Below are 17,453 nucleotides of genomic sequence, written 5' to 3' on the forward strand. Positions count from 1 at the left end.
CCCAGCCTTAAAATCTGCATTGCTTTGGTCAAAATAATCAAATCATTCCCATGCCCTCTGCTGCTATGTATTTCTCAGAGAGTCAGACTTTAAATTCTAAGATAGCACAAGTGTTAGTAAACAGCACATTCATTAGGTGCTTAGCTCAAGCAGAAATTCCCTGGAAATTCGAACCAAAAAAGGGCCAAATAAAAAGGATATAAGTATAGCATTTTCCTTTTTACTTGGTGTATTATCATTACTATACAGAATACATGTAAAATGCTTAGAACAGCATGTAACATGTAGAAAAGTTCAGTAAAGTTTTATTATCATTTACTTTATCATTAATTTTTTAATGTATAAAAAATCTGAGCCTAATGGTTAGTGTTTTTTTTTTTAATCTTGGCTGTCATATATACATATATATGTATATAAATATATACATGTATATGTGTGTGTGTGTGTATACACACACACACACACACACACACACACACACTAACAGGCATGCGTAGGGGTGGAGAGGACTGTCTTGCTAGTTCAGTCTTTCATCATGCTTTCCCACATATAGAATTGAAATGGGTGACTTATATTTGAGGTGTCTCACTATTACATATTTTGGTTTGCATGTGCTAGAAGATCACACAGTAGATCTATTTAGTTTGCAGAACAATAAAGATAATAGATGTAGAAGAGTCACTATTCTTCAAAGCAGTAAGAAAACCTCTTTCTTTGATTCTCCTGAGATTTTAGACCACTTTTTAAAAAACGTATTTCTTTGGTTATTTTATGATCCATGCAGGATCATTTCCTTTAGATAGTGATTTTTTTAAAGGATCATCTTCAAATTTACATTCCATTGTAGAGAAGTGTAGTGTTTATAAACATGTTAATGATGTTGTGTTTATAAGATTGTATTTAATAGTAGCAATATTTATAAAGTAGAAAATGCACATTATGTAAAAACAGCAATTTTGATTCTATTTCTATTCTTATGTTTCCCTTTTATGTAAAAATTCATCTCTTCATTTCTTTTCCTTTGCTTATACACCTCCTCAATTTATTTTTCTCTTGTTGCTTTCCATTCCTATAACTTATTGAGTCTCCTAAACATCTTTTGGGCAGATGTACCAATTTAGGAAATTATAGAAAGAAAAAGCACAGTGATTTCAAGTGATGAAATATGAAGACAGATTATTCCCGGTGGTGGCTAGCTTTATATTTCTCATATTCATAAGATACTGTCTTCCACAAGATAGCACTGCATATGGTAGGAGAAGCTTGGGACCCATGCTGCCCATTTATACTGCACATCAAGTTTAATAGTACCATTCTGGCTTTAATTAAACTCTTCCTCTCATAAATCTCAGCAAGATGATCTGATTAATAGAGGAAATAAGCACCTAACAGTGTTAGTATAAAGGTATTAAACAGATGAAACAAGGTAAAATAACCTCTAATCTGTGGGGATGAGGGACACAGCGCCCTCTGCATATGTGTCTAGTTTACATTTATGCGTGTGTGCTCAGAGCCTTCTTTCTTCAGTGAGTTATCTTTGTTGGAAGAGTTAAAAATTTCCTAGGTAGTACAGTCTTAAACAACTAGATACTGGTTGTATCTGGTCCCCTCTGACCCAGCCATTTTGGCTCAAAGAGCTTTTAGTCCATTTTACTTTTGTAGTAAATGAAGGTGCACCACCTTTTTGAATAGTTATTTGTATGAATTTCCCCCTCTTCTCTTCCTACTTTGTAAGTGATGGCGTTACAAAGACTGTATACACTTGGCTCTACATCTAATTAGGGATAACCTGCAGTTTCTCATATGACTGCTTTGAAAAAGGGAGCATTCCTTAGGAATAGCACTTTTAAAATGTAGGCCAGTTAATCTTCATAAGAGGAAAGCTTAAACAAAAATATTAGATCTAGGGAAGTGCCCCAACCTCATCTGTCTTCAAAGTAAAATAAAAATCCCAATGGAGAACAAAAAGAGAAATAAAAGACTGAGGAGGAAAAAAAAAACCAACCCAAGCCCTACATTTCTATATTTCTTCTCTAATATTATCGGAACAGTGTCACAACTGGGTGTGCTCTCTCTCTCTCTGTGTGAGAGTTTTACTTTTTTTCTTTTAGCAATTTCCCTATTAGCATGATGTTCTTGAGTCTTTGTATTTAGAATCATTATTCAGAAAAAAAAAATTTGTACCAGAGAATGTTTGATTATCTACATTTTCACCTTTTTGTGAAGCAAATAAGGTGAGCTCAGTAGACACTAGCTAGCTGAAACACTATTAAAAAATGCAATTCAGACTGAGTCACTGTTCGTTATTTTTATAAGCGAGACCCTAATTCTGATCAACCCCAAAGAATGGTTTGCCGTGACTAAGCAAGCAGCACAAGGCAACTGGCTTCTGCCGGATGTTATCTCATTTGGAACACATTTCAAACTTTAGAACAGATTTTTAAATTGGAAGTTGCAACCTGCAGACTGTCAGCAGAAGAAGCTGATTCACCCCTAGAGAACTTACTTTAAGTCCCAGGCAGACTTTTTTAAGGAGCAGGTTACCTAAAATGTGTTGTGATACATCAAAGAGAAAAATGAAAACACCTCACAAAATTAGGGTGATGCATGCATCCAGACAGCATTTGGACATTTAATATATGCTTATTTGAATAGGGACTTTATATTATAAGCCTTTAGTTTAATATACTTGTGAATGTTTATGGATCTCTAAAAGGTTAATTAAATTTTTTTCAGCAAATATTTCTTTAGTGGTGGGGGTGCTTTTCATGGAAGTTTTGAGTCATAACTATAATGCCGTTATTATTATTGGGTAAATTTGAATGAAGGAAGTACAGTCTTGGCAAGGTCAGAAATAAGGAAAATCTTATATTGATGGTAGTGAATTCTTTATTAATTGGCTAATGCTTTTATTTGGAACCATAGAAAAGTTACTGAAAGTCTGCATGCCCAGCTCACTGTGCAAATACTCCTGAGTTCCTTAAATTAGAGGAACCACACTCATGAGAGCAATAATAATGATTTTGACCTGGCATAAATGTCAAGGTGGTACTTGGAAAGCTGTTATGCACTTATTACCTTAGATAACAAAATCCAGATGCAGCTGAACTACAGGGAGAAATGCATGGAGTGACCCACTAGAGGTCCCTTCCAACTAAAAAAAGTTTTGATAGTTCAAAGGATGCAGCCTTGGTAAGTTGGCATTATGACTGCAAAGCAAGTAAGGGCCAGAAGGGGGGACCACACATTTCACTTCCTAAGGAGGATATGTGGTTTTATTAAAAATATTTGTCATATTTTATCATTTTTAAAAATCCCTATGTATATTATACATATGTGTGTATATACCATATATATTAGATATTCAAGAATTTGTTGTTCCAACTTATTGACACATTTGCCAGAATGAAGTGTCTTTTGATGTCCTGGAATTGTAGTTGTGCTTTCTAGAAATTTTCACTGTTTCAAGTTTCACTGTTTCACTGTTTCAAGTTTCTCACAAAATATTGTGAGAGAGACTTCTTTCTTAAAAAATGAAGAGTGCCTTAAAGTGAGTTTTTACTTGCAGAGCTGATGGAAGTGGTGGGTGGAGGAGGTAAGGTACACATTTTCTGAGAGTAGGCTACTTGGTAGAAAATGACTTTGTTTCTATACATTATCTTTGCAAAGTTAGCATTAAGAAATATAATTGCAATAAATTGATGTAAAAGCCAGATAGTAAAGGGACTAAAAGTCCCTATAGAGGATCCAGTCTGTCACTTATAATGGCAGTAAAAGATAATTTTAGACAAGTACAGTAGAACTAAACCATTGCCATTTTCCTTCAGAACTGTGCTGCTGCCTCTCATGTTTTCCTGAAGAAATTTGTTACTTCCTCTGCTTCAGAAGTATGCCATGAACCATCAAAGTAGGTAGAAAAAGAGCTGCCTTGTATTTCCTCCCAATACCTTTTTAATTAGAACAGACCAAAAACAAAAGGGGGTGAGATACAGTCCTATGCAATTGTATTTTCGAGTACATATTGGATTTCTTTTAAGTTTCTGAGCTCTGCATTGAAAATCTGGCCTCTGGTATAAACTTTGCCCTCTTCCTTTTGACATGATGAAGACATCTGCTTGATCATACCCCCCTTTCTTCACACAACTTGTTTTCCGGATCTCTAAAATAGCAAACACAGAGCCATGCGAGTGCTATTACACAAAGGATGATGCTCAAGCTAAACTGGAAGAAATTTTTTTTTTTTTCCTCCTAAAGTAGAATCGTAAAGGCTTTCTTTTCAGGTAAAGGTATCAGCAAGAAAAGAAAAAAAAAAAAAAAGAAAAGAAAAGCAATCCTTGGCTACTGTTTGTATAAGCATATTTGTTGTTCATTCTTAGAAGAGTTGTACATTTTCTAGGTATATCTCTGTGTTCCTTTTCCGATACAGAGAAGAGTTTATTATCCCCTGGATAATAAACAATCAGAAAGCCCATATTTTGCATGTGCACCCCTCTAGAGCAGCCATACATCTACATACCAGCCACTCCAGCTATGTTTGAAGGAAAAAATCTCTTCTTTCCCACATTATGTGCTTCAGTAAGTGAAAGTGAAGATTGGCGGAGACAGGGGCTGACATACTTCTATAGTGTACATATTATAATTAATATAGCTTTACCAAAAAAATGGAGGGAGAGGGAAATGTGGGGCTATTCCAGATGATTAAACTTCTTGGTACTTGAATTTTCTCAGTAGTTAACTCAGGTGAACAGCCCTTTGGACTAACAAGGACCTGCATATAACTCCCCATAAAATATGGATTTTATTGCAGCAGTGAAAACACTTCTCAGCACCACGCTGACCTCTCCAGCAGCCTCCATCTCGAGATCTCCGATAACTCTTGGCAGAAGAATATTTAACTACAGAAGTAAACCCGGCTCTCAACTGCTGCAGTAACACAACACAGCAACATTCGCTCTTACTAAATTCGGGGATTAACGCATTGGGGGCTCCACTTTTCCTGCATCGGACACCTACAACCCGGCATACTTGGTCTGCTCTCCAACCAGTCCGGGGGAGGCGTTATCCCCCAGATTTGTGCCTGGCCAGCCGTGGAAGAGCACCATCGAGCTGCGTCGTCCACATGACTTTTCCCTGGACAGTGTGCTCCATTTTCGGAGTCCAGTGTTGGACTTTCCTTGCAACCCAAGCATTTCTTTCCCTATGTGAGCCGGCAGGCATTTCCCAGAACGTGCAAGCTAACAGTTTTCTTTGGCTCCTTCTCTGAGCCATACCATCTATTTAGCTTAAGTTTTCCTTATTGGGAGCATTCAGGAGTTTTCAAGCTACCTGATTTTCTGCTTTACCCCCCAGGCAAGAAATGTAACTCAGCCAAAGCAGTCCCCGCACAGACCCTTGTGATGTGGGCAGGTGGAAATAAATCAAGCCCCCAACGGTTCTGCGGGTCCTGCACGCACCAGCGCCCTTGGTAATTGACCAGCCAACTTTGCAAATGCCGGAGCTCTCCTGGCAGCCTCTGCCCGCGGAGAGGAAGGCAGCGAGTTCTTCCCGGCGGCCCGTTACTTACGCTCCCACCCAGCCCCAGGGTGGATCGGTCTTACCAGAAGGCGGAGGAGCGGCGCCCAGACTCCCCGGAAACCCGCGCCTGTCCTGGGCAGCGGCAGCAGCGCCGCCCGCGCAGCCGGACCCGCGCGCCTGCCCCGACCCGGGCTCGCAGGCTGAGCATCCCTCCCAACTCCGGCGTGCGGCACCCATCGGGCAGAGAGGACTCTCTCTCTGATTGGCTTCCATCAACGCTACAGAATTAAAAAAAAAGAAAAGGCTTGCACCACCACCACCACCGCCAACAGAGACCGAACCCACCTCTGCTTGCCTTCCTGCGCCCGGGGAGACCCTGCGACCCGCCCAGGCTGCTCCTGCCTCCGCTGCTTCTGCAGTCGCGGGCTCTGCCTTTCTTGCTGCCGCGGCTGAAACTGCAGCTCTTGGGATGGGAAGGTTACGGGCTCCCGAGAGCTGGCTCTTGTGGGCACACACTGATTTGCAAGTGAATGAAGTGGGAGGGAGCAAAGAGAGGAGGACTTTGTTAGAGAGGCCCAGTGCCTGCCCCCGCCCGCCCCCTCCCCTTGACAGAATGACTCCCTGTGTTTGAAGTCCTGAGCAATTCGCTCCCGGTAACACTCCCTCAGCCCCAGGCTTTCCTTTCCTTTCCTTTCTTATTTTTGGGGGTTAAAACATACTCAGAACTTGTGTGACTCTGTCTGTTTCCTCCTTTATACTGCCAAAATGCACCTTGTGCTATTATCAGCTACGGTCGGATGTTCTTTTTTTCTTTTTTTACCGACCGAGCAATTATAATTCCCAGGGACACAGTACCTCATCGCTATCAGTTGGCCAGCTTCGTGTTATAGCATGCATAACATGCACACATATAAAACAAACCGGGTCTCCTGAGATAACAATACCGATGGCTTTTCTACACAACATAAACAGGCGTTCTCCAGACGGAAGCAGACACAGATTCAGACGTGTCTTTCCTTCTCTCCTTCCAGGAAGACAGGTTTTTTACATAGTCCTGTGATCTCTGGTACTTTGTCGGAGTGAGTAACCCCAAGATGTAGCACGAAGGTGTGCATCCCTGGGCTTGCAGAAACACTCGAAACCCAACCCTTCAGGCTTGCTGATGACTTATGGCTGATTCCATCTTTCTAAATGAGTTAATACAAGGGTACAAAAGATTTGCAGAAGAAGAGTGTGTAATGATATTCAAGGTCTGCTTAACGGTTTAAGATCTTTCAGGAAAGTTCCTGAAGTGGGATAACCTCTAAATTAAACTCTTTTTTACCCTTTGCAGTTGGAATGGCTATATTTACAGTTGCAAAAAAGTAATTTTTAATATTAACTGCACAGATCTTAAGCATGCCAAAGTATTATTAAATGAGAGTTATGGTTTTCTACATAGGAGATGTAGACATGATGGAGCCAGACACTGTTGGGTTAGGAAAATTAAATCTAATTACCACAGTGATTGCACCCAGGGTCAGCAGCATCCCAAACCAGCTGTTTGCGTAAGCTGCAAGTTCACAGAGAGATTTCCATTGCACGGTGCTCTAAAAACAAAATGTAGGCTACTTTGGCCTCTGAGTGATTAAACTGGTTGGAGGCCGGTCTCCTTCCCAGCTGAGCTCTTAACTAGAAAATCTTTTGTTTCACCAATAGAAGTTCAGGCATTTAAATAAAGCCGAAATCAAAGTAGTACCTCTAGGCAGTCAGTGCTTCAAAGAAGTGTACACGGAATGGTTTTAGCACAGATGTTCCACACATGCAAGATGGAAAGACTCTGAATTTACTTCTTGAAAAGATCTTCCCCTAGCCATAGAATTGCCACCAAGTTACAAAGAAAGACTGAACATTTTCTCTTCATGCAGCTATTTAAACTCTTGTGGAGAAAGGATAGGCAAGAAGAAAGCTGCTTCTGATTCGTAGTTCATTCCTCAGATTATGAATTTCTTACACATTTAATTGGAAATACTACCCCTTTATGTTTGTATAGTCCTTCATTGATTACAAAATACTTTCATAGACTATTTAATTCTTCTTTCAACAAGTGGTATGATTTTCCCTCATTAGGACGGAGGAAATAGATGGATGAAGAGATCGCATAGGTTAAGTAACATGTCTAAGGCAATAAAACTGGTAAGCAGAAGAAGCAGAAATATTCCTAGAAAAACTGTGCAGTTGTATATGTATACATATAAAATCTACATACTATACATATATGCAATATATATGTAATTGTAAGTATGCTGATAAAAATAAGTTAGACTTTAAGACTACCTTTTATAGAAATATATGCAAATTAACTGATTTTAATGCTAAAAGTTGGAATAATAGTGAAGTTGATGTTCACCCACTGAACAAGTTAATATCTCACAAAGGAAATCTCTAATTGTTTGTAACATGCTATTCTTTAAACCCCATTAAGCCACATATCAAAAGTGGTTAAAACAACTACTTTTTATTAAGAATGGATAAACAATTTGTTTCTGAACAGTTCAAGTGGCAGCTTTGAATTACAGAAAGGATGGCACTTTTTATACTAAAAAGAGGTTGTGTGAATATCTCTAGTAACATTTACCACAATTATTATTAATTTCCAATTAATAATGATATATATGTGTTTAGTTTTTATTTTAGACAGAGAGAGCGTGCAAGTGAGCGCGAGCACACGAGTAGGGGAGAGGGGCAGAGGGAGAGGCAGAGAATCCCATGCAGGCTCCATGCTCGGCATAGAGCCCAACACAGGGCTCAATTCCATGACCCTGGGATCATGACCTGAGCTAAAATGTAGAATTGGATGCTCAACCGACTGAGCCACCTAGGCACCCCAATAATATTGATATTGATGTAAATATCCATAATTATCTTATCCCAATTCCAGAGATTAAAGAACGGAGAGTTACTAAGGTTAAATGATTACCTGGTGTTTCCAGTTCATTCTCTGGCACGCCAAAACATGCTGATAAATCATGAAGTTAATTAGAGATAGTTAAACAAATGGGGAGGGGTGTCTTTGCTACCATCATGTGGGATCTTCTTATGAAATGTGAGTGGGACTTCTGCAGGGCCTCTGGAAAGGCCTGGAAACAGACACCCAGGAGCTACCAGCACTCTGCCTACAGTGCTACTTTTTTCTCACTGCGCTTCTGCTGGAGTTTCCTATCACAGTCCCTTCCTCTGTCGGAACTTCATACCAGCACAACTGACAGTTCCAGAGCTTACCTGTTGGAAAGAGAGTGTCTCCCTCTTTTTGCTCCATTTTCAGTTTCATGATTGATCAGGCATATATTCTGGACCCATCAGCTGGAGCTGGGGCGGAGTGGGGGTTGGGAGGCAGTGGGGTTACCTACATCCAGGGTCCCCTAGCAGCTAGGAGTGTCCTTGTGAACTGGGAAGACATCCCTAAAAGTGTCCCATTTCACATATTCTCTTGTTTAGTAATTTGGTACAGCTGAAGTACCTCATCAGCTTTTAGGCTACTTCATTATTTTATATGCTTCAGTCAAAATTACTTGTACTTCTCTCCTTTACAGCTTGCAAAGTTTCAATTTAAAAAAAAAAAAACTCCTTCATAGACCATTACTAGGGATATTAATTTTGATGAGGGATTTTTCAACTTCCACTAAATCTCTCTTCAGATGATTAAGAGGCTATCTTATCCTTATAATGGGAATGCATATAAATAAATAATTACAAGTTCTCTGACTTTCTTTTCAATAATATACATCTGTATGCAATGATTATCTGGTACGAACATTTTCATGATCATCAACAATTATTCTTGATTAGAAGAAAAAGTTCACTTTTAAAACCATACGCCTAATTAAGAACCTTGGCATGGGTTGTTGTACTTGAACCAATCCAAATCTTCCATCTAAAATTTGCCTTAAGTATGTTGTTACCAGAAAAAGTACACACCTTATAATGCTTATTACTTAATATCGCAGTGTGCACAAGTGAACAGACTTCACTGAGGAATGAATGCCTGTTCTCCCACTCTGCTCTGTGTGTGTATGTGCACATGTGCACGTGCATACATACACGTATACGCCCACCCCAGTGTTTAAGGGAGGAAAAGGGTTTAACCACTCAGGGTATTATTGAACTGAAACAAAGGAGACAGGAAACCTCAATGGAATTCCCCTTTTGTGCAGCCATAGACATCTCAATACAAGCTAAAATAAATTCACACAAACTTCATGTGCTTATCCAGGTTTTCTAATCCTGGGAGGGTTTCCAATACTGTATTTAAAATGGGTTGGATCCCAGGATGCATTAAGACATTTCTCCTCTTGATCATTGTATTTGACTCATCACTATAGGTAGATTACAACAGCCAGGAGATTTCCAAATGAGATAAATGCACAGCAACACAGTGTTATTGACCTATCCAGGGCATTTTAGTACTCTGGGAATTTCAGGGTCGGTAGAGTGTACTTCAACTTTTTGCCAGATTCTTTTTACATTTTATTCACTGCTTTGTGGTAGAATCTAAATTTGCCTGATCAGATATGTACAACCCATGGTGGGTGGACTGTACTATGTCAATGAAGGGGTATGTCCTTGTTCAGAAGAAATGACGCATTAGGAGGATAAGTATCAGTATATTTTCTTAAATAACTGCTATAGACCAGAATGAGTGGAAAAGCCTACACTTACATCTAGAGAGTAAAATAATTTCCTTCCTTTTGCTAATTCCTCTCTCAATTATAGGATCACTCTATGGGAATAGTGGCAAGCTGGAGTAGGAAACAATATAATAACATGTTCAAAAATATTTTGGGACTTTGAATTAACATTTTACAAATTTTGTCAAAAAAAGAAAAAGATGAGGACAAAGACAAGAAGAAGATTATCCTCTGTATGGGTATAAATGTTCTTTTTAGAATAGACCAGACCTCACCTAGAGCATTCTTTTCCTCTTTAGGTATCACACTTAAATACCCCTATTCTCGTTTTGCCCCTGCTTTTGTGTTTCCGCTATACTTTATAAAACACCTATTAGTACCTTAGCTATACTTTATTGTTTACATATTCTTTTCATCTACTAGACTGCATATCACTGAATTACTGAAGGTAGAGCATTTGTCTGTTTCATCATCATTTTATCTCCTTATGCTTGAAAGTATGTTTGGTGTTGACATGTATAAATAAGTAGAAATTGAGATAAAGTAAAATGGATTTAGTACACAGAAACTGGAGATGGCACATAGACTTAAAGACCATGTTTATATACTAAAGGTAATGGGACTGAAAAGAGAAGGTTCAAGTAGGCCATGAACACTCTTTAAGTACTTGATGAATTGTCCTACAGAAGAAAATTAGACTGGCTTTTAATATGATGGAATCTTCAATTATTATCAACTGGTGAAGCCACTGGAAGATATTGAACTTCACTGATTATAAGACACCCATATTTTCATATGGTAACATCTCTCAAATTATGATGCTTCTTACAATTGACAACGATAAGAAAGCATCATGTCATGGTATAATTGGCAGTGTCTCTTCTTAGTGACACATAAAATAATGGTAAGCTTACTACCATTGGCATCTTAGATCTGATGACATGCAGATGGTAGATTTCAGCTTAACAAATGGAAGAATTTTCAAACTATTAGTGCGGTTCAAGATGAAGGGTACTGGCAGCTTCAGGATAGAGATGAAGGCATGCAATCACAGACTAGACAAACACTTGTTTTAAGTGAACTCGAGCATCAAGTTTGGGATTGAATAATCTTTTACATCTTTGTTAAACCTGAGTTCCTTGAATTTTGATCTAACCCTCTTATTTTTGTAGATGAGGAAACAAGGATCATACAGGTTACATGCTTTGTCCACAGCCACACATCTCATTAGAGGTCAAGACTGGACTATACATACCTGCCATTTTCTAATATGAATACACTTTCATTTAATGCTTATCTTTGTTTTCTCTTCAGGTTTACAGTGTAGAAAATGGGTACAGGTAATATTTTTATAAGAGCAATAATTAACATTACTACATGTATATCATGGGCCATTTACTTGTTCTTTACATGTATTATTTAGTCCGTCTGATAGCCTATGTGCTAGGTATTATTATTTTCATTTTCAGATGAGGAAATTGAGGAATGGGAAGTAGAATAATTTGTTCAAGGTCACACAGCTAATATGAGTCAGGTTGAGATTCAAACACACATTTTTGAAGTGTGTTCCTGTACTCTTAATCACTAGATAGGGACTTAACAGATTCACAAAATTTATTGTGTAATCTATAGGCAATGATGTGAAAATCAAAACTTGCCATAGCCAAAACTTTTTATTTTAAGTTAAACATGCTTTGGATGCTACATTACTATCTTCTTTATTATTTGCCTGAAGATATCTGGATAATGGATTCAGTTCTCTATTGCATTTATGTCCAAACAAAACCTTAAGTGCTTTTGTTAAATTTTAGGGCCAGCAGGAAGCAAAGAAAATTCGATTTTATTCTTTGCCATGTGTGTACCCAACCCATGCCTACTTCTATTCTCTTTCTATGTGGAAGTACCTTAAAGTTGAGAAAAACAGTATTTAACTTATTTCCTGACCTCTGTTTCTTATTCATTGTGGGCCCTTGGCGATCGGTAAAGATACGTTGACTCTTACTGGTCTTTTTTGAGGACAGCTATCTTTGTGTGCCTCTGGCCCCTCAGTGTCAGTCTTTATTTCTCAAAAAGGAATTCTTCATAGAGGATGCAGGCAGAATTCTTGGTCACAGCTGAGGTCTCCTCATTGCCCCCTGGGATACTGTACTTATTAGCTATCTTACAAGGAAAAATAAAACTGGAGAAAAAGCTGCTGATCGTCAGTTGGTAAGGAAATTTTTAAAGGACCTTAGTTAACTTCCTTTTGGAGGTACCTTTTCAGACATCATAGTATTCAGAACCTTAAAAAAAGTTCTCACATGCTGGTGATTTACTGAAAAAATGTGTAGTCCTGGCCAAGCCCTTTTCTCTTGGCCTTAGTTTATTTATCTGTAAAATTAAGGCGATGAGGTAGTTTTCTACTCCAGTAGTTTCTGCAAGTCTTTTCTTTACATGTTGCTATTTTGTTTGTGGCCACTAGGGGGACAAAGAGCAGACCTTTCTATTGAAACTTCCTTCCCATTACTAATTTGGAATAATGTCCTTGCAGAACAACCATAGAGAAAGTGGATTTTTCTTAGTGAGACAGCGAACATTTTAAAATGTTTTTTAAAAAATGTTTATTTATTTATTTTGAGACAGAGAAGGAGAGAGTGCAGGCTGAAGAAGGTCAGAGAAAGAAGGAAAGAGAGAATCCCAAGCAGGTTCCATATTCAGTGCAGAGCTGATATAGGGCTCCGTCTCACAACCATGAGATCATAACCTGAGCGGAAGTCAAGAGTCAGAGGCTTGACTGACTCAGCCACCCAGGCACCCTGAGACCTCAAATATTTTTAAAATGCCTTTTATTAATTGTTATTAAACTGTGTTATGAACTAGTACTTCTTTGTAAAATTTGAGATTTTGTGGAAAATGATTGTATTAGTCCCTCCTTATCTGTGGGGAATGTGTTCCAAGATCCTCAGTGAATGCCTCAGATAATACTGAACCCTAAATGTACTATGTTTTTCCTATTCATACATACCTATGATAAAGTTAAATTTATAAATTAGATTCAGTAAGGGATTAACAATAGTAACTAATAATAAAATAGAACAATTATAGTATGCGATAATAAAAGTTATGTGAATATGGTCTTTATTTCAAAGTATCTTATTGTCCTGTATTTATCCTTCTTCTTGTGATGATATGAAATGATAGAATATGTATGTGATGAGATGAAGCGAGGTGAATGATGAAGGCATTGTGATGTAGTGTTGGGCCACTGTTGACTTTCTGACAATATATCAGAAGGAGGATCATCTGCTTCCGGACTGCAGTTAACTGTGGGTAACTGAAACCATCGAAAGCAAAACCTAAGATAAGGAAGGAACTACTGTATTACTCTTTCTATAACCAGTAAAGTCTTTTAAGAATAATCATGTATCTCCATGAACATTACCATGTAGGAGATTTCACTAAGCACATTAAAAACATGAGACTTTTGGGGCGCCTGGGTGGCTCATTCGGTTAAGCGTCCAACTTCAGCTCAGGTCATGATCTCACAGCTTGTGGGTTCGAGCCCTGCATTGGCTCTGTGCTGACAGCTCAGAGCCTGGAGCCTGCTTCAGATTGTGTGTCTCCCTCTCTCTCTGCCCCTCCCCCATTGTGCTCTGTCTCTCTCTCTCTCAAAAATATATAAACATTAAAAAAAATTAAAAACATGAGCCTTTTGAGAAGTATCACAAGCCACAATATTTTAGCAACACAGGTACAGACACTTAAAGGATATTTTGAAAATTTTTAGTGGTTATCAAAGTTGGTAGTAATTAGTTAATATTTTCAGAAATGAAAGCAGCACAAATAAGAAATATTTAATAGCATAGGAATGCAAGCTGGTGCAGCCACTCTGGAAAACAGTACTGAGGTTCCTCAAAAAACTAAAAATAGAACTACCCTACGACCCAGCAATTGCACTACTAGGTATTTATCCAAGGGATACAGGTGTGCTGTTTCGAAGGGACACGTGCACCCCAATGTTTATAGCAGCACTATCAACAATAGCCAAAGTATGGAAAAAGCCCAAATTTCCATTGATGGATGAATGGATAAAGAAGATGTGGTGTATATATACAATGGAGTATTACTCGGCAATCAAAAAGAATGAAATCTTGCCATTTACAACTATGTGGATGGAACTGGAGGGTATCATGCTAAGTGAAATTAGTCAGAAAAAGACAAATATCATATGACTTCACTCATATGAGGACTGTAAGAGACAAAACAGGTGAACATAAGGAAGGGAAACAAAAATAATACAAGAACAGGGAGGGGGACAAAACAGAAGAGACTCATAAATATGGACAACAAACAGAGGGTTACTGGAGGGGGTGTGGGAGGGGTGAGGCGCTAAATGGGTAAGGGGCATTAAGGCATTTATTCCTGAAATCATTGTTGTACTATATGCTAATTTGGATGTAAATTAAAAAAAATAAAATTTAATTGCAAAGTTGAAAGGGAACTCCATGTTTTATACTGGAAAGATGCATAGTACACAATAATCTTTAAAATCAATTTAAGAGCTGTTTTTTACTGAATACTTACTATGTGTTAGGCAATGCATTAAAAGCTTTTATTTGTTCATTTGTGTTTTAGATTCCACATATAAGTGAAATCGTATGGTATTTGTCCTTCTCTGTTTAACTTCACTTAGCATAATACCTTCTAGATTTATCCATGTCATCACAAATGGCAAGGTTTTATTCTTTTTTATGGCTAATATTCCAGTGTGTATGTGCGCGTGTGCATGCACGTGTGCGTGTGTGTTGTGTGCATGTGCATGTGCGTGTGTGTACTCGCACGCACACACATTTTCTTTATCCACTCATCTGTCAATGAACCCTTGGGTTGCTTCCATATATTGGCTATCCAGAGAACAAACTGGTGGTTGCCAGAAGGGAGGTGAGTTGGAGGAATGGGTGAAATAGGTAAAGAGGATTAAGAAGTTACAAACTTCCAATTATAAAGTAAATAAGTCACAGAGATGAAAAGTAAAGCAGAGGGAATAACAGCCAATAATATTGCCATGATGTTGTATGGTGCCAGATGGTGACTATACTTATCATGGCGCACGTTGAACAATGTATAGAATTGATGACTCACTGTGTTGCATACCTGAAACAAATGTAACGTTGTATGTCAACTATACTTCAATAATAAAAAAAGCTTTTGTTCATCATATTTTGATTCTGTCAGCAACTCTGTAGAGTAGTTAGTTACTTTATCATGGCCATATGTAAATGGAGAGTTAGGGTTTCATTACCGTGCCTGTTACACCTCTGGCCTGTACTTTTACACTCCTATACATACTTGTACCAACCAACTGTATCGCTGCCCATTGGTAATAGCCTATGTTATATTGTCCTTTCTTAATTATAAATTGCTTCATGTTAACTACTGCTTTCCATGTTTACTACAGTTATTTTTAGAAGAGGGTGCATTTGTTATTAGCCTTTGTGTTTTTGGGCAGAGCACACAAATTCAGAAAGGTTAAGAGTCCTGAACAAAAATCTACAGTTTGACTTCAACAGAATGCATTTAGAAACAAGAATATTTTATCTTCAACTATTAGAACCAGAATCTGGAATGGCACGAAAATTTCTACTTTCTGAGCTCTTGATTTTTCAAAGCTTATGCTTATAGTCTGGTTGTCTCTAACTTAAAGCCAAGACCATAAAATTTTCAGAAAACTTGAAATTTCTCATTTTCGAACATCAATAATCACCTGATGTATCAAATGCTTATTATGTGCCAGTAACTCCAGTCAGTACTTTTTAAGTTGCCTTGTTTGATTCCTCATGAAAACTTTATAAAGTCAGTATTTATCCCATTATATAGATGAGGAACATGAACCTCAAAGAGATTTAGTAACTTATCCAAGGCCGCATAGTCAGCAAATAGTTGGATCTGAACCCAAATCTTAGGTGTGACTTGAATTCCACATACATATTGAGGTTCAAGGTATCATATTTGTTTGAAATGGCTATGGTGGCACTTTCTATTCTTGACTATAAATATGACCCAAGTTGCAACTGGTGAGACAGAAATCCTCTGGCTTTACGTGGAGGTGAAGAAGTATATGCAATGGGAGAGGAGGATGAGGTTTCTGTTGGTTTATTTTGCAAAATGCGATCATTTTTGCTGAAGAATAAGGCAGAGCTATCCTGTCCCTGGAGTGGTTGGCTCTGAGCAGTGGATCATGGTCGTTGGAATGTAAGCACTGTCTACTGGTGCGATAATATCCAGTTAGTCTGTTAATGTTCCAACCACCCCCAGTACTAGGTGGTAGAATCGTCTTGTCTCCTGCTGATCCTCACAGCTTAGCCCTTTAGTTTTAAAACTTCATTTCACTTTTTGTTCCTTTGGATATAATACTTGCTTAAAGTGAGAGGAAAAGGAAGCACAAAGCCTGCCTTCCTCAGTCCCCTTAGCCTCTTTGAGATGCTCCTGGAAGGGTTGGGGTGGGGGAGAGTTTTGATAAGATTATCTAGCAGTTCAAAATTAAATTGATGATCCTTCTTCAGAAGGTTTCATTTTAAATAACTGATGACACTTGTAAAGTTAGAACAAGAAATAGTACCATGTTATAATGCCCCTTTACTATTCTTTGTTTTTTGTTTGCTGGTATTTTTTATCTGTGACAATTTGTCCTGAGCATTTTGGATAAGTACATGCAAGTTATATTGTGAGCTTAAGATTGTAGTTACATTTGTTATTTTTATTTGTGCATTTATTTACAAATGTATGTAGCTTTCATGTAAGTTTTATTGAAACTTACTTGAAATAACATCTTTGCAATGAAGACTAGTAGATTCTTGAAGTGTGACTTGTTTCATGCACATGTGTAGTCAGACCCCTGCCCCTGCTCCTGTACTTAGGACTTTCCCATAAAATTCTGAATATGGCAGAATGATTGAGGGAACTTGAATTATTTGCATAAGTATTGTAAGACTGCGTTTAACTGTGATATTCTAGTATGAGTCCTTGCTATCTCTTCCTTCCTTTTCCTCCTGCTTGGAGAATCTAAGCTACCCAAAAAGAAAAATGATTATGTGATTATGATACCATAGCCAAGTGGTTATGGTGTATCTTACTAGAACATTTTTGGGCACATATCTTATTCCCCTAGCTTTCGTGTGGCTCGTGATTACAAACATACAGAGTTCTTGAAGATTGATTAGACGTTAAAAATACAGCATCCTTTTGCATTTCTAAATGAAAATCGTTAGAACAGGCTATTAAAAATGGCAGGAA

This window comes from Panthera tigris, chromosome A1 (genome assembly GCF_018350195.1).
Source record: "Panthera tigris isolate Pti1 chromosome A1, P.tigris_Pti1_mat1.1, whole genome shotgun sequence".
NCBI classification, from domain to species: Eukaryota; Metazoa; Chordata; class Mammalia; order Carnivora; family Felidae; genus Panthera; species Panthera tigris.